The 18,962-nt window shown below is 38.8% G+C and overlaps 1 long non-coding RNA gene across 2 annotated transcripts in view; it reads left to right on the top strand.

The window, feature by feature from the left end:
- The first annotated feature begins 723 nt into the window (after positions 1–723).
- LOC125160447 (uncharacterized) overlaps positions 724–18,962 on the top strand; it is a 32,959-nt gene continuing 14,720 nt past the window's right edge. For both annotated transcript variants that reach the window (XR_007150257.1, XR_007150256.1), the window contains exons 1-2: positions 724–944; positions 4,371–4,565. This is a non-coding gene — a long non-coding RNA (uncharacterized LOC125160447). The remainder of the gene's footprint in view (positions 945–4,370; positions 4,566–18,962) is intronic.

Genomic DNA, 18,962 nt, shown 5'->3' with positions numbered 1-18,962 from the left:
ATGAAGCAGACCCTGTGATCTTGGGAGACCCACAGGCTTTCAGATACTCCCATTTCTCTCCATTGCCAGTACACTCTGCCTCTTCCCTGGAGTGGTGGGAGTTATAGCCCTTACTCTCTGCTGGGGTTAGGGACCCTCATCTTTCCATCTCAGCGAGTCTGCGGAGGGCATGAGGTGGCATAAAGCTTGTGTTTCTTTCTGTCATGTGTCATACATCCATGTTCTCTGTGTGAGGACTCTCTTGATTGGAGAAAAAAGAACCAGATTTTAGTTCCAACTTAGGTAGTAAGAAATTACTCCCATTTTCTTCTGTCAGAATTCATCTGTCTAAAGGGTTAGATTTCTCTCCAGAAAGATGGTAGCAATTTACATTTCCACTGAAATATATAAAAGTGCCCATATCACCACACCCTCACCAGTAATTCTCATTTATAATGTTTATTAATTTGACAGATGAAGCATGGCAGTTTCTTGTTTGAAATGTTATCTCTTTAATTGCCTGTGAAGTGGAACATTTTTCCATGTTCACTGCCAGTTGAATTTCTTCTTTGTGAATTGTTCTTGTTCATTGCCCATCTATTTCCCAAGTGTTATATTTTTAAAGATCTAACATTTTATATTTATCATTTAGAAAAATCAGCAGTGGAAATATGAAGATGTATAACAAAACTCTGTTCTCTAGTTCTGAAATCATTTTACTGCATTATTTATTCTAGGTCTACATAGAAGAATGGTGGCAAATTTTGCATTAATAATGAAATCTAGAAAGCCTCTAAAAATCTAAATTAAGATAATGTCCTAAGTGTTCTTCTTCCAACTTTTTGAGCAAACCAGTTACCAATGCTCTTCTTCCTGCCCTGCCTGCCCTCTGGTGGAGGTGTTAAAGAGCAGGCCTGGAGATCAAGCAAGCCATAAGGGAACTAGAAGTTGTGAAAAAGACCAGGGTAAGTGCAAATGACACCAGCCGTTGAGTAATTGCAGAGCCAGAGTTTGACTTAATAAACCTCTGTTTCTTGGTTTTTCTAACATTAAATGGGGATAACACCATTTACCATGGCACCTTTCCATAGGTGCCGCTCTCCACCTGTGGTCCTGCTGACCCAGATGGTCCCTGCATGAGAAAAACATGCCCCAAATCTGTATCTGGAAAAGAATACAGAATCTGGCACTTGCTAGATAGTTGAGTGCCTTTGGATAAGTCCCTTAAGCGCTCTGTAAATTAAGAACAATGATATTAATGGGTCTATTGTGAGGCTCAAACTAGTAATGCTAGTGAAAGTGCTTTGTAAACAGTAAACCTCTGCAGATGTAGGGTAATATTAATACAATGTTGACAACTTTTCTCTCAATCAATATTTAACCTGACTTAGTATCTTTTGTATTTTAAAATAAGAAATAATCAGTTTATCCTTTTAATCTTTAGCAAATAAATGGAGCCTTTGGTCTCATAGCCATAGAAAAAGCAAATGACATGTCCCAGTGTGACCCAGGTCTGTGTGTGTACTCTCTGATCTCACTTTCATTTTTGTTTTAATTATAGCATTGAAAGAGTAGAAGGTTTAAAATTACACCTTTCAGAACTAGTCATTATTCACTGACTCTGTGTTTCAAAAATATTGCTCATGTCTTTAAAATAAATCATCAGGTTCTTTTATTGTTACCTTGGCCTAAATATAAATTTATTGACATGGTGATGATAATGGTTTTTAGTGGTTTTTAAAGCATTTCTTTGAGGCTGTAATAATGTAGAAGATTCAAACATACTATTTAAACATATTAAATATTTACATAAAATTTAAGTATTTAAATTGCTTACACATTTTGTTCTGTGTAGCTGAAGATAAATGTGAAAATACGTAGATTTATAGAAATAGAAGGGTTGAGAGTTTTGTGCTCCTTTCTCTGCTACATACATAGTCTCTCCTCCCTCCCACCCACTTCAGTATGATACAGTAGAAGGATATAAAAGGTAGTTATCTGAAGAGAGATAAAACTGTCAAAGGTACCTGGCCCAAGTCGCCATTATTCTTGCTTAGATATTTACAGTAGCTACCCATCTGGTTTTTCTACTTCAGTATGTCCTTAAAATAGCAGCCAGGACGATTCTGTTAAAATCCAAGTCAGATAATATCATTTTATTTATTTTTTAATGTTTACTTAGAGAGAGAGAGAGCATGGGGGAGAGGCAGAGGGAGAGGGAGACAGAGGATCCAAAGCAGGCCCCGAGCTGGCAGCAGAGAGCCCGATGCAGGGCTCAAACTCACGAACCATGAGATCTTGACCTAAGCCTAAGTCAGGCTCAACCAACTGAGCCATCTGGGTGCCCCAGTAATGTCATTTATATGCTCAAAAACCTCCAATGACCTTTCCTACCCAGTCCTCTTTTCCTACCCACCCCCTCACTGTCCGGCCAGCCACACTGGCCTCCTTGACCACACAAGGTCCAGTACAGCTTTGCCCTGGAAAGTGCTTCCCTCAGAAATCTCCAGGAGTGGCTGCCTGACCTCCTTCAGGTCTCTTCATCTTCTCAGTGGGATCTTCTCTTTCGCCTCTTCTAAAATTTCAACTTTCACCCCACTCCTTCATCCCTTCCTTCCATAATGCTTATCACCATCTAACATACAATATGTTTATTTATTTCTTCTGTTTATTATCTGTCTCCCATTCAGAATGTAAGCACCATGAGGTCAAAGGGTTTTGTTTGTTTTGTTATCTGCTGTATCCTCAATGCCTGGCTCATAGTTAAGTTCTCAAAAAATGTTTGCTGAATGAATAAATGAATGAATAAAACAAAGACAAGTCATGGTCTTGTTTGATTTCCAACATGTAAAAATTATAGAATTTTCATCAAAACTTTTTTCAAAAGCCAGGTAACTTTGGGTGGTTTCTGGTGATGAGAAATCTAAGGTATATGTGTTCTCCTCTTCTACCCCCTCCAAATACTTTGGCCATTTTATGTCTCAAGAATTAAGATCTCCATTAATCCATCACTGTCCTGTTTAATCTAAGTGTAATTGTATAAATCACTCCCAGTTTGTCATGAAAGGAGAGAATTGAATAGTAATGAAATATCTGTCCTTTGCTTTTTTTGACACTATATTCTGATGATCTTAGCTTTGTTTAAAAAAATTTTTTTAACGTTTATTCATTTTTGAGAGAGATACAGAGCATGAGCCAGGGAAGGGCAGACAGGGAGGGAGACAGAATCTGAAGCAGGCTCTAGACTCTGAGCTGCCAGCACAGAGCCCTGTGTAGGGCTCGAACCCACAAACTGCGAGATCATGACCCAAGCCAGTCAGACACTTAACTGACTGAGCGACCCAGGTGCCCATCAAAACTAATCATGATCTTAGTTTTGGCAACCCATTTTCTGACTTCTCTTTCTCCCATGTTTCCAAAATACAGGCACCACCAGAGGATCTTGCTTGGATTTCTTCTCTTGCTTTGTGTATTCTTAACCACTTTTCTGGCTTCTATCATCTCCTTTTCTTAGATGACTCTTAATTTGTAAACCCAATTTTGATATTTCTTATTGGCTCTCAGTTCTGCATGTCCCAGACTGACCATATCCATCTGGCCACCTTTCAAGTTCTCAAACCTTACATATCTAAAACCACATTTATATTTTTCCTTTAAAACTGGCTCCTGTTCCAGGAGTCCATTTCTGTTAATAACTTTGTCTTTTTCCAAGTTTGGAAATGTTTCCAAGGTTTGTAATCGTTTATGACTTTTTCCTTGTTGTCAGTTGTCAACCCTTCTTGCTTATATCTCTAGAATATTTCCTGATTCATCCTCTTCTTTGCTTTAAGTAGGTCAGGAATGTGGCCTGAGATTCGGCATTTCTAATATGTTTCTGAGTCAAGCTGGTTTTTGGTCTGTTCACCACACTTGGAGTAACAAAGGCCTGCTATAGGTTAACAGTGGCCGTTTGAACACAGTCTTTCATTTCCTGGTCCATGGCCATATCTAAGAAATACTTAATTCTCTTTCACAAATAGAGATCTGATATTGCCTGGTCTTGCTTTAAAAGAGAAAATGTCTTTTCTATGTCATAGAAGATTTAGAAAATTACAGAGACAGAAGGTAAAAAATTCAAATCAGCCATAAAGGTCAGTTCACAATTAATCATTAACACTTAGATATATCCTTTTAGTCCTTTATTTCTTTGTCTATAAATATATTTAAGTTATATTTATATTTTTAAAACCATAGAGGAATCATTCTTCCTTTAGTTGCCCAATGTGTAAATATGCTAAGCGTGTTGAATCCCCTGTCTTAAAAAGTAGAATCTGCCTTCTCTATGTGATAAAAATGCTCACTGCTCTGTTTCTTGACCTCTCTTACATCTGGGAACTCGGGACTTGGTGCAGCCAAGCAGATGCATCCTCTCTAGACTTTGATTCAAGAACTGGTGACTCAAAGCAGCAGGGATGACGCAGAATCCGTTCTGGCCAGGGCATAGCAGCAATGGCAGCTGCATCCGGTTTCCAGTGGCGGGAGAGACAGCTGTTCTGTGGCAGTGTGCAGTGTCCAGCATCCAAGGACTTGGCATTGCAAATTACGAGGTTGGTGCTTGGCAGCTGTGGTAATGACTTCACAAAACCAGTTTTTCTGAGTGCTTTGGGTGTGGTTCTTGCCCAGTGGTTTATCTTTCCACCTTTACTTCTTAAATTAGCTTAAAAGTTGACTTAATTTACTGGCAACACATACTAATGATATTAACAATAACTAACTCTTAGTGCTAATTATGTGCCAGGAAAATTTCAAAGTATATTTACATGTAAAGTATGCTTTATGTATATTAATTCATTTAATATTTATAGCAACTCATTGTGTATGTACTAGCGTTATCCCCATTTTACAGATGATGATACTGAGCCACAAAGAGGTTAAGTTACTTGCTCAAGGTCGCAGGACTTTAAATGGTCTTGAAATTCAAATCTGGTCAGTCTGACCTAGTTCTTAAGAGCCCTATCTGATACATGTACTGTTTCATAACCTGATTTTTTCATAAGACAAAATTTCATGAGCATTGCCATGTTATTAAATATTCATCTAAATATTTAATGTAGCTGCATAGTGTTCAATTATAAGGATGATTCCTGATTTGTTTTACTTGCTATTTTTGGACATGAAGAATATCCTGTCGCCTAAACTTTTTGTTTCTTTGTTTGGGAGAGAGGGTGCAAGTGAGTGAGGGGCAGAAAGACAGAGAATCCCACAAGAGGCAGAGAGACAGAGGGAGGAGAGAGAGAAGTGGGGCTTACCCAAAGTGGGGCTCGTGCTCACGAACCGTGTGATCATGACCTGAGCCGAAGTCAGATGCTTAACTGATTGAGCCACCCAGGCACCCATAAACTGTTTTTGTTTTTGTTTTTGTTTTAATAGCCATGACTCTCCTTGGGATAAAGTCCTAAAAGTAGAATGCTTAGTCAAAGGGTATTCTGATTGCTTTCCAGAAAGATTATTCCAGTTTACACACACAGTAGTGTGAGGGAGCATCCTGTTTCCCTCAGGCGTTAATAGCATTGAATATTGTCATTAAAATTTTTTTCTTTGTGATATTGAAAATGATAGACAGTTTTCATTTAGGCCTGAACTTCTTTAAACATTTAAAAATATATGTGTTGGTCATTTGTCAAAAGTTCTTTTGTGAATTGACTGTTCCATCACCTATGGGATAAAGTTGAAACCTTAGAAGGCAATTCTAGGTTCTTTCTACTCTGACCCCAACTTCTTGTCTATCTAATTCTCCTATAAGTCCTAAGAATTCACCCTACACATCCTGGGGATTATTTTGTTTTGTATGAGTTGAAACTGTATGAATGTGCTATTTTTATCAGCCAAAAATGGTTGACCGTTGACATTTTCATATGGTTAAACTTTATAAATCTCCAAAACATTTGCTTTCCCACTAGAATGTTTTCACAAACGTCTTGGTCTCTCTCTGCTTGGTGAAATCCTTCCCTTTCCTTATGAAGCCAGGTTCACTGGTCATCCCCTTACCCCTCTATTCCTTTGCCATCACATTCCTCTTCCCCTTCTTACCCCAGTTTAGGTAACTGTAAATAACTCCTCTTCACCATCTTCACTCTGCTTCTTGCCTATCATAGCCGTAGAATGGATTGCAGCTGGATAATGAGTTTGCATCTGCCTGGCAGAGGCCAGGCCCTCTGCTGCTCTTTGCCAGCAGAGACTCTCTTATTTATTTTGGCAGTTAACAAAGCTAACAAGGTTTCCGGCTCACAGCAGTTGCACAGCAAATATATGTTGAAGGGAAGAGCTAGTAACTTTCAGGCCCAGGAAGTGCCTTATTAACCAAATAATAACTGCAATTTCCTTCCATGTTAAGTAAGGAAGAGTATGTGTAATGTCTTCTAATTTGCTTGGTTGGTATTTTGTTTGGCATTGGCCCTTCTTATTTTGAATCCTGCCTCCTTTTAATACATTTTTTCCTATTTTCAGATGTGGTAGTTATATTTCAGTTCAAAGAAATGAATTTATTCCATGGCACAGTTCTCAAGGGTGAAAGAACACAATTCTCTAACTAGCTGTATAGTAATTAGTGTACTTTCCAAGGAATAAATGTACTTTTTTCCTCTTAACTATATTCATCTTTTTTCTTAGGTAGACTTTTAGGAACTTTTAGTGACTTCCAGGAAGCACTAATGCTATAGATAGAGTTATATTTCAACAAGCTTCAGGAAACATTAAAAGTAGAATTTTCTTTAATTAAAGTGTAGTTGACATACAATATTATGTTAGTTTCAGGTTTACAAAAAGTAAAAATATTTTTTAAAACCATTAAAAACACTTAAACTGAATCTTATTAAGATAAAGCCTCTATTTATAAAAGATAACATTGAACGATCAATTTATTTTTTTTTAATTTAAGTCCACGTTAGTTAACATATAGTATGATAATGGTTTAGGAGTAGAATTCAGTGATTCAACACTTACATAACACCCAGTGTTCATGCCAAAAAGTGCCCTCCTCCTTAATGCCCATCACCCATTTCGCCCATCCTCCCTAACCTCCCCTCCAGCAATCCTCAGTTTGTTCTCTGTATTTAAGAGTCTCCTATGGTTTGCCTCCTTCTCTGTTTTTATCTTATTTTTTATTCCCTTCCCCTATGTTCATCTGTTTTGTTTCTTAAATTCCACATATGAGTGAAATCCTGTGATATTTGCCTTTCTCGGACTGACTTATTTCGCTTAGCATGACACTTTCTTTTTCCATCCATGTTGTTGCAAATGGCAAAATGTTTTTCTTTTCGATCGCTGAGTAATATTCCATTGTGTGTGCATATATATACATATATATGTATATATATACACGGGTATATATGTATATATATATGTATATATACATATATACACTGCATCTTCCTTATCCATTCATCAGTTGGTGGACATTTGGGCTCTTTCCGTAATTTGGCTATTGTTGATAGTGCTGCTATAAACATTGGGGTGCGTGTGCCCCTTTGAATCAGCATTTTTGTGTAAATACCTAGTAGTACAATTTCTGGGTCGTAGGGTAGTTCTATTTTTAATTTTTTGAGGAACCTCCATACTGTTTTCCAGAGTGACTACACCAGTTTTCACTCCCACCAGCAGTGCAAAAGTGTTCCGCTTTCTCTGCATCCTCACCAGCATCTGTTGTTTCCTGAGTTGTTAATTTTAGCCATTCTGACAGGTGTGAGGTTGTATCTCATTGTGGTTTTGATTTGTATTTCCCTGATGATGAGTTGCACGATCAATTTAAATTGCACTTACAGGAAGAAAGTCATGGAATCATAGAACTTTAAAGGTAGAGGATATCCCCAAGGTTTTCAGTATGTACTCTGGTGGAAAAATACCAAGTAGGAATGGAGGAGAGAAGATAATAGTTTCACTTTAGCACTGGCTCCATATTCCTCTCTCCAGTTAATTTTCAAGTGAAATTACAACCCTTACTCATCTTCTCTTACCTACATATCATGCCCTAGTCATGCCTCAAACAAGTGCAGGTAGAAGCAATCTCAATCCAGGCCTCCTTTTGTTTACAGTCTGAAGGGACTGGATGCCCTGGCTCCCCCATGACCCCCCAGACATCCAGACATCTTTGGTCTTTTCTTCCTGCTTGCTCATTAGGCATGTGTGTGCTCAGAATTTTGCCTTTCTTTGCTAACCAGGGAACTGGTTCAGTTTTCCAGATCCAAAGATCAGAAGATCTGTTTGAGATTTTTAAATAGGGGGTGGGAGGTTATAATGAAAAAGATAATAGCAACTAAATGGTAAGAATGTGGAGAAATTGGAACCCTCATACACTGTTGATGGGAATGGAAAATGGTGTAGCCACTTTGGAAGACAGTCTGGCACTTCTTCAAATAGTCAAACATAGAGTTGCCATATGATTCAGCAATTCCACTTTTAGGTATACCCAAGAAAAATGAAAAGATATGTCCACACAGGAGCTGGTACATGAATGTTCATGCAGCATTAATCATAACAGCCAAAGAATAGCAACAGCCTAAATGTCCATTAGCTGGTGAATGGATAAATAAAATGTGGTAAGTCCATTAAATGGAATATTGTTTATCAGTTAAAAGAAATGAAGTACTGATACATGTTACAACATGGATGAATATTAAAAACATGCTAAATGAGAGAAAACAGTCATAAAGGACCATATATTTATGATTCTATTTATATGAGATTTCTAAATAGGCAAATCTGTACTGAGAGAAAGTAGATTAGTGGTTGCCTAGAGTGATGGCAGAGGGTAGGGGTGTGGGTGTTCTCTTTGGGGTAATGAACGTGTGCTAAAATAGGTTGTGGTAATGGATGTATAAGTCTATGAACATACTAAATGCTGTTGGGTCATACACTTTAAATGGGCAAATTATATTGTATGTGAATTTTATGTCAGTAAAGCTGAAAAAAAAGAAAAGAGGGGGGCATTTAGGTGGCTCTGTCAGTTAAGCGTCCGACTCTTGATTTCAGCGCAGGTTATGATCTCACAGTCCAGAGATCGAGCCCCACATCGAGCTCTGTGCTGATCGCACAGAACCTGCTTAGGATTCTCTCTCTCTCTCTCTCTCTCTCTCTGCCCTTTCCCCACTCATGCATGCCCTGTGTCTCAAAATAAATAATTAAATTTTTAAAAAAAGAAAGAGAAAAGGGGTTTTGTGTGTTTTTCATTTAATTTTGTCTTCTTGTACTTCTGTGGCTAGCTGGACGTTCCCATGCCTAATTTCAAACTCATTTTGCCCTTTGATTCAGCCTGAAGTCCAGCCAATAGCTAATGTAGCAGGGTGGAAATTTAACTCACACTACAACCCAGACACAAAGAGAAAATATAAGTTCTTTATTTAGTCTATAACCAGTCTGGCTTTTCTGAAGCCCCAACTGATGGATAGTGGTGAAACGAATGGCATGGTTAGCAGTCTCTGGGAGGAAGAAATGGCTGTGGTGGAAGAAATGGCTGGAACTGATTTACCTGTAGCAACCACACACACAATTCTTGTTGTGACTAGATCCACTCAAATGACCAATGGACAGAACAGTGTGATGTTCCATGTATATAATTCTCAATTCTTGTTTTGATTCTTGATTCTCTGCCTTGCTTTGGCCTTTGTTTTCTATGTGATTCAAGACTTGCTTTAAACCCTGTGTATATATGCTCCTTAACTCCCAGTGGCTCTCCAGACATGTGACTATGGGCTCTGTCTTAAGCACTGATTCCCAGGTGATCATATGTCTCTGGGTTTGCTGTATTCCTGTGCCTGGTCACAAATGTTCAATGTCTCAGTCTCTTAATCATGGCTTCTAACCCCATCTCTATCTGTGATCAGTAGCTGGCTCAGGTGATAAAATAGTTTCCTGAGGCATTAGAGCTATAGAATATATACACTTAATTCCCTTCTTATGAAACTATATTTAACAGTACTCTAAAATGTTTTAAATAAAATTTGCCATAATTTTGTATTGATAATGCTCTGAGTACTTATTATACTATTTACAGTTCTATTTTGTTTGTTTCTTTGGAAAGAGGACTGCCTAACTGTTGATGCTTTGAATGGAGGGAGGTACAAAACAGTGTTATATTAGTCAGCCCAAGAGGAAGATGAACTGTAATGTATATTTGCTTTTCCATTGTTTAATCTTGGCCAAACCAGGTCAGTGAAGTGACAGTTCAGAAAGGAATTCAAAGAGTACTTACTGGCTGCTTTGAGCAATTGATTCTGAAGAATTGTGACTTCTGTAAATACCAACATATTTCAAAATTGGTATACAATCAGGACTTAAGGAATAGGACCTTAGCATTGATATATGCCCTACTGTCCGAGTGCCAATATAATGGGAAGTCTTTTTTTTTTTTTTTTTTAACAAATAATTCATTATTTGGGGGGAAAAACAAATTCAAAAATATTTAACATTATATGAATACCTGTTGAATTTACAAAAAGACAAACTTGATTAAACTATTTGACTACTAAGTGAACACGGATTTGGTGTATTTTATAGGATTTTTTTATTCAATAGAAACTATCTATGTGTTATATATAAATCAAAGTCCAGGGAAATATTTATGTAAATATATGTAAATAAATATGTACATATAAGTAAATCATGACTATATATATATATATATTCTTAGGTATATTGTGCTAAGTTTCAGCTGGATATAATCTTCACAGCAGCCTGGAGCCTGCTTCAGATTCTGTGTCGCCCTCTCTCTCTGCCCCTCCCCCACTCACACTCTGTCTCTCTCTCTCAAAAATAAATAAACATTAAAAAATTCTGTTTAGGGGCGCCTGGGTGGCGCAGTCGGTTAAGCGTCCGACTTCAGCCAGGTCACGATCTCGCGGTCCGTGAGTTCGAGCCCCGCGTCGGGCTCTGGGCTGATGGCTCAGAGCCTGGAGCCTGTTTCCGATTCTGTGTCTCCCTCTCTCTCTGCCCCTCCCCCGTTCCTGCTCTGTCTCTCTCTGTCCCAAAAATAAAAATAAAACGTTGAAAAAAAAAAAAATTTAAAAAAAAAAAAAAAAAAAAAATTCTGTTTAAAAAAGTGAAAGGTTGATAATGACAACCTAAAACACTTATATTCTTTTGGGTATTTATTTACTTACTCAGATACTCACAAGTTCTTTTGAAGTTTAAAAATGCCTGAGACATTTATAACAACTTTAAAGCAGCTATGGAAGAAATACTAATAAAGCATGAGGTGTAATTACATAGATTGCTAGACTTGAATAAATGCAATGATGATAGACAAAGAACAGTCAAGGAGAGGGAAAACTGGAAATGAGAAGAGTGAAGCATTGAAGGACTGATCTAACTGTAGCCCTGGATGAGTCACTGACAATCAAGGGGAAGAGTGGGGCATAGGAACAACATGTTTGCACAGTTTAAGCACCGTGTTGGAATTAATGTGTGTATTCCCACACAAACTCCTACCTCTCATTCCATTTGTATTGGTTGGGATGCAGATTAGATAGACCGCTGTATCAAAGGGGCCCAACATATAATGAGTTAACCAAGGAAAATCCAGAGTCTGTAAGGTGGCTTCTCAGTGTCTAGGACCAAGGCTCCTTCTGTCTTGTGGCTTGGCCATCCTTGAAGATGTTGCTTTTATCATTCACACTGCAGAAGATGGTTCACCACCATCCCAACTGGGCCCACATTCTATCCAGTGGGAAAAGGAAAGGGGGAACCAGATGGTCTTACGAAGCCTGAAATGATTATTAGAAAGGGAAATGAAGGAGAAAGGAACCTGACCATGTGTCCAGTATGATTTAAGAGAAGATTGATTTGGAAATTTAGGTAGCATTATGTCCCTTAGGTAACATTATGTCTTTCTAGGAAAAACTGGTCAATATCTGGGGTACCCCCACCTGTTCTGTTTCTCTTCTTAAGGAGATGCCCTGTTATAATGGGAAGAGGGATGTGGTTTATTGTTTCCCTATTGGGGTGAATTAGAAAGGTTTGGCTGCACACCAGCATTCAGCAAGGGTCAGCCACAGAAATGATCTTTCCAGGGCACTACATGAAAATCAAGGACAGGGGCGCCTGGGTGGCGCAGTCGGTTAAGCGTCCGACTTCAGCCAGGTCACGATCTCGCGGTCCGTGAGTTCGAGCCCCGCGTCAGGCTCTAGGCTGATGGCTCAGAGCCTGGAGCCTGTTTCCGATTCTGTGTGTCTCTCTCTCTCTGCCCCTCCCCCATTCACGTTCTGTCTCTCTCTGTCCCAAAAATAAATAAACGTTGAAAAAAAAAAAAAAAGAAAATCAAGGACAAACTGTGATGCCATTGGTATTACTTTCATTTATTCAACATTGGTTCTCAAAGTGTAGTCGCTGGATCAGCAGTATCACCATCACCTAGGAACTTGCGCAAACTCCCAAGTCCTACCTCTGACCTACTGAATCAGAAACTCTGGGGGTGGAGCCCCACAACTATGTTTGAACAAGCCTTCTAGGTGATTTGAGGCATGTTAAGTTGGCGAACCATGGATTTAATGCAACTCACTAAAAGGAGGTATCAGAATTCATATTTAATTGATTCTCTTTCTCTCTTGGTTTCTTTCTCTATTCCTTCCATAATTCCCTGGGACTAAAAAACAGTGAGCTTTCATTTACTTCTCCTAATATCCTACTTTGATAAAGCATCCACTTTCATATCAACCTCACTTAAGAAAACAAGCAACTAACAAACTAAACTAACCAAACCATAAGAATGGGCCCTTTGGAGGCACCTGGTTGGCTCAGTCTGTTAAGCATCAGACTCTTGATCTCGGCTCAAGTCATGATCTCGCAGTTCATGAGTTCGAGCCCCACATGGGACTCTGTGCTGGCAGCGCAGAGCCTGCCTGGAATTCTCTCTCCATCTTTCTCTGTCCCTGCCCCACTGGTGCTCTTTCTCTCTCTCAAAATAAATAAATAAACTTAAAAAAAAAAAAAGAACGGGTCCTTTGGGCTTTGTTGGGGAGAGGAGAGGGAATAATAGATATTTGGAAAATAGCCTGGATTGCTGCATGATCCTATTTTGAATGCCAGAAACTATTTTGTCTTTGCATTCCTTTAATATAACACTAATTTCCAGCCCTTTTCCTGATGGATCTGACTAATGGATTCTGCCAAGGATACTGTTTTCAGACCAGGAAGAGAAGAGCACATTTTCCACAGTATTGTATCACCCAATTACATCTATTCACTTTTGTTAGAAGTCTACACTTACATTTTTTTCCAACGTTTTTATTTTTTTATTTTTGGGACAGAGAGAGACAGAGCATGAACGGGGGAGGGGCAGAGAGAGGGAGACACAGAATCGGAAACAGGCTCCAGGCTCCGAGCCATCAGCCCAGAGCCTGACGCGGGGCTCGAACTCACGGACCGCGAGATCGTGACCTGGCTGAAGTCAGACGCTTAACCTACTGCGCCACCCAGGCGCCCCTACACTTACATTTTTAAAAAAAAAAAAATTTAGTGTTTATTTTATTTTTTAGATAGACAGAGGGTGAGTTGGGGAGGAGCAGAGAGAGAGGGGGACAGGATCCGAAGCAGGCTCCAGGCTCTGAGCTGTCAGCACAGAGCCTGATGCAGGGATCGAACTCACGAACCGTGAGATCACGACCTGAGCCAAAGTCGGATGGTTAGTCAACTGAGCCACCCAGGCGCCCCAGTCTACACTTAAATTTGATGAGAATGATGAAGAGGACCAGCTGCCTACTCCTACAGTGCTTCACAGAAAGAAATAGTACCAGGCAACAAAAACAGAGAGAAATAGTCAAGAATAGACAATGTCTAATTCTGGCTCTGTTTCTATCCCAGCATCCTCAGTGTGCATAGTTTCCCTTGATTATAAAATAGAGATAAATTCTAAATGCAACATTACATAAAAACACATTTATTTTTACTCCCTCCTCTGCATGGAGACAGTAATTTGTCTTCATCTCAATGTGAGTTAGAATTTATAATGCCTGAATAAAAAATATTTCAATTTTCATCCATTTAGCAATAGTATGTTTCCTTGGGAGAGAGTTGCCTAGTAAACAAAAAAAATGTGTGGGATGTTAGGCTCTTATAATCACTTAAAAGAAGTGACTCTAAATATGCTACATTAATATGGCTATAAATCGGAACTTGTCATTTTTGTGAATGGAGAGTTTATGTAAAAAGAGACACGGTTCTTCCCTTCACTTAATCCATTCTCCACATGTCTGACCTTTTGAATAATCATTTTAAAAATATAAATTGCATCACTCTCCTCTTGTGGGGCTTCTAAATGCACTTAGTTGCTGCTGAGACACTACAGGATCTGCCCCTGCATTCTTCCTTGGTGTCGTCTCCAGGCTTTTACCCCTTGCTTATATTGGCTTTCTCCCCATTTCTTAAAGAAGCCACATTCTTTCATACCCTAGGGCTTTGGGGTGCGCCCTTTGCCAGGAATGTCCTTTCCCTTACCTCTCACACAGTTAATTCTCGTTTATTCTTAATTTCTCACTGAAAGTTCTCTTCCTCAGGAAAGCCTACTGTGGCTTTAGGAGTCTGCTGACCCTTTCCCTTCATATACATTATCAGTTTGTAGTTATGAATTGATTTGGTGCTTATTATTTTATAGTCTAAATTAGAGAATAAACCCTGTAACATCACAGATCACGTCCATTTTGTTTACCTCTCCAGAGCCAGTGCCTGGCACACTACCTGGCAGGTAACAGGGCTCAATAAATATTTCATGACTGGATTACCAAATGTCTTGTCACACAGCAAAACAGACACTGTGGTTTGATTTATAAATGATCATTTATCCTGAAATTCTAACATTACAGTGTATTGAATTTGATTGTTCCCAAATGAGTTGAGTTCCAGAATCTGCAAACTGGTTATTTGACAGATTACATTTCTCTATAGAAAAGCTGTCATCGTTGGTCCAGACCTGCATCTGCCAAGAATAACAATTAGAGATCCGTTCACCTCCATTCCGAATATTGGTGTCCTTAGACCTCAGTTTCCAGATCAGGGTTCCTAGTTTTTAGCCTCCACATAGTTTTTGAGGCCTTTGTTGTTGTGAAATTAAGATAGAAATGGTGCCTTAAAAAGATGATTTTTAGTTTATTTTCTCTCAGGGGCTCTTTCATTATTGGAGTGTTTGCATGAGGAGAGAGAAGCATTACTGTCAAAATGTGCTCAGCATTAGAGGTGGCCTTAAGAAGCTGGGAAAAAGAACATCTTCCAAGAGTATTTGGAAGAGATCTGTCAGCATCCTGTGACAGCTTCCACTGTAGAAATGTATTTGTGTATATGTGGATTGCAGGTGGGGGTGGAAAAGGAAGAGAGACATATTCTACTCAGAGGAGGAGGGGTGACCCTGGAATCAGTCCCTTGTACACTGGAGTGTTCCCTGCTGTTCAGTCACAGTGGCAGCTGCAAGGCCCTAGCTACGGTTGGAATGCTGGCTCTCAAAGACGTCAATGGCACCTAAGTGCCACCCACAAACGCAGATGTATTACTTACAGAGCCCAGTATTAGTCCGGCATCATAAGAACTCATTGCAACTCTCCCTCCTTGAAGTCAGTTTAAATCAAGTTCAGTTTTGCCTTCAAGTCCCTCCCAGACCTATAGAAGCACATTAGTCTCAGAAAAGCCTAAGCGGCTAAAAATTTCCCTACCAGAAATTTCTACTGCAACAGCCCTGACATGCGTTCCTCCAGCCTTTGTTTGAATACTCACCTCCTTCACAGATAGCCTGCTTCATATTTGGACAAGTCTCATTGTTACATATTTAACTTCCTCATAGTGTAATGAAATATGCCTCCCTGGTCTTTCACCTCATTTGTCTTTGTTTTGCCCTCTGGAGCTATGCAGAATATGTCTGATCCTCCTTCAACATGATAGTTCTTCAGACATTTGAAGACAGCTGTCAGATCCTCTCCCCTAAATCCTCTTTGCCAGGTAAAATAGCCTCAGATCTTCCAATTGGACCTTTTATAAATAGTGTACTAAAGTGAAAAATGTATGAGCAACCAGCCTAGGCAGACCTGGGCGCTCTTGATTTGTTTTTATTCAGTTACTTCCTCTTTTTGCATTTGTTCCCACCAGTAAGTAGAATAAGTATGATACATCCTAACAGGGTGAAGTGCTTGGCTCAGTGAGTGCATACAGTAAGGAAGGACTTGACCAAGGCAGGGGAAGTCAGCTAAGCCTTTCTTAGGAGGTCAGTGTTGAACTGAACTGATGGATGGGTAATAGTTACCAAGGTGAAGAGGAGAAGAATTGCTCTCCAGGCAGAAGGAGCAACATGTACAAAAGCCCTGTGATGGGTAGGGCATGTGATGGAGGTATAACCCTCTTGGTCTTTAATTTCTGTATATATGCAGAGATGGATTATAATACCTTCTCCTTTACTAAAAGAATTATTTCAAGAACCCTTTAGACGGGTATGAATGTGCTTTAAAGTAGTAAAATACTATGATTTTATTCACAAAAAAAGAATCCCTTAACCCAGTCAGGCCTGTTCCATCAATAGGCATTCTCATATCTGTCTTTTTGCTTCTGCTCTCCCCATCCTAGAAAGGCCTCTCCTTTTCCATTTATCCAATCCCTGCAATCTGTATTGCCCATCTCCTCTTCTTATTCGTCTGGGAAGCTACCCTGGGAAGTGAGACTCAGGTCTGTTTCTGTAGTGCAGTGGTTAAATGCAGGGTCTTGGAGTCCTGAGTTTGAGTGCAGGTTCCATTCCTGACCACCTCGTGGTTCTAGACAAATTGCTTAATTTCTCTGACATTTAATTTCCTTATCTGTGCAAAAGAGGTAATAATAGTAACTATTTCATTCAAACCGTTTGTGAGGATTAAGTGAGATATCTGCATCTCTATATTTATCTCTTTGTATCTGTACATATATGACAGAGCCCTTCCTGATGGTTCTTACTTCCTTGTACTGTACCTCCTATGTGGCCCACACCAACTGGCTCAGTAATTTTAAGGCAGATTCTAAGGATAGAGGCATTGGAAGGAAGCCATATGTCTGCTCCTGAGTATTTGAAGTCTCTGGTCCACTGGCTGTCACTATTGCACATCCGTGGAAGTGCCCCTCCATAAATAAGCCCACATGTGCATGTGTGCACAGGACCTGTGAGCCACCCACTAGCCAAACCAGGTACCCTATAGCTCCCCAGGCTCAGAGTCACCGTGCATGACCAAATCACCCCAGCAAAACTGCAGAAGGCAAGTTATATTCATGCTTTAAGTGGCAAGTAAAATCACTTTTCAAAATGCCTTCAAGTCTAAGGTTTTTCTGGATTAATAATTATTTTGCAGATTCTGATTTCATAAATACAGCTTGACAGTGTTTAATAACAGCAAAACAAATTATTTAATCCTTAAATAAACAGGTTTTTAAAGTTCTTACATTAAAATGAGGTTAACTAGGTGAAATTCTAGTATTATTTTCTAAAACATTGTAACCAGTGTGTCAAGACTACAGTCAAGGTTCTTGTAGTGGCAAGATATTTAATTTCTATTCTATCTTGGAAGAGACATGAAACATGCTAAACTGATTAAGTCAATTGATTTAAGATTCTTTATGTTTACCTCCTGCAGACAATTGTGGTTCAATATTGCAAGTAATTTTCTTCTCTGTAGAATTAAAAGAATCTACAAAACAGAAACTAAATCAGTGTTGTGCTTGCAATTTAAAATATAACCCCCTACCAACACCACTCTGTGTTTATTTCATACTTCAAATACTTCTCATGCTCTGCTAGGTCAGGAACTATAAAAGACATTGTAATAGGTGTCCAGTTCTGCGATCAATAAAGCTAATTTAAACTATCCTCTAATAGGCGAGGTAAAAGATTAGTATTTAGGTCTGGGATTAACAAGTGAAAATAGGCCATTTTGTGATATCTTCAGGGACACAGCACAGTTCAGGGTTTAAGGCTCAAGGAAAATCTATTTTGAGAAAGACATGAGTCATATACTTCATTATGGACAGATTTGTATCCCATTAATGACAATACCTTTTATCTTCAGTTCTGGAAGCACCATCTCTCTGTTAGAGTATTAACACTTCTTTGCCCCACCAGCCTCAATTTGTCAGCTGAATTTTTCTGCCCTTCCCTTTGGTTTTTGAAGTGGGGACTCCAGTCACATTTACTCTAATTACTGCTTTGACAGATACTAAAACCAAGATCAATGTGCCTATTTTTCTGTTGAAACCATTTTGAATAATGAGTATTCAAATAGTATGTAAAATCTCACTGAAGCATTTAATTCAGAGCCTAAAAATGTGTGTACAAAAGCCACTACCATGATTCTGTAGAGTTCAAAATTGGCCATTTTGTTTTCTTACGAATTTGGTCAAAATGAAAATGTACGTTTTGTTCTGTTCATTCAGTTTTCCCTAATTCTCTTTAATTCAGTTTTATTTCCTTTGTTCTTTGTAGTCTCCCTCTTCCCCACACTGATTTTCTTTCTGCAAATCCTTTCAATGATGGATACTGACATCCGTGTCCACAGTTTTAACACTTTTATTAAATCTAATATCTTTCATAAAAACCCAGGCACACCTTAGGGAATCAGGAGCTTACTAAATGTTCACTTAGTCTCATTTTATGTCTAAATCCCTCTTTTCCTGTTGCTCTAACATTTATTAATAATTATTATCTTTTGATCAAGCATCATGATAAGAAATATGATTTTTTCTTTCATTTTTTTCTTTCACCACCCAACATCTTATTTGGATAAACTTCAAACAGACAGAAAGATTGAAATAGTTGTATAGTGAATATCCATATGCCCACATATACATATTCTATTATGAACATTTTACTATATTTGCTTTACCACCCAGCTGTGCATTTGATCCATTTTTCCATGCATCTGTCCATCAGTCCATCTTAAGTTTTTGATGAAGTAAGTTACAAATACCAGTGTACTTCAGCCTGCATGTCATTAACTAGAGTTCTATATATTTGTTTACAA

Source organism: Prionailurus viverrinus, chromosome A2, assembly GCF_022837055.1.
Source record: "Prionailurus viverrinus isolate Anna chromosome A2, UM_Priviv_1.0, whole genome shotgun sequence".
NCBI classification, from domain to species: Eukaryota; Metazoa; Chordata; class Mammalia; order Carnivora; family Felidae; genus Prionailurus; species Prionailurus viverrinus.
This window is presented reverse-complemented; position numbering and strand designations above follow the sequence as displayed.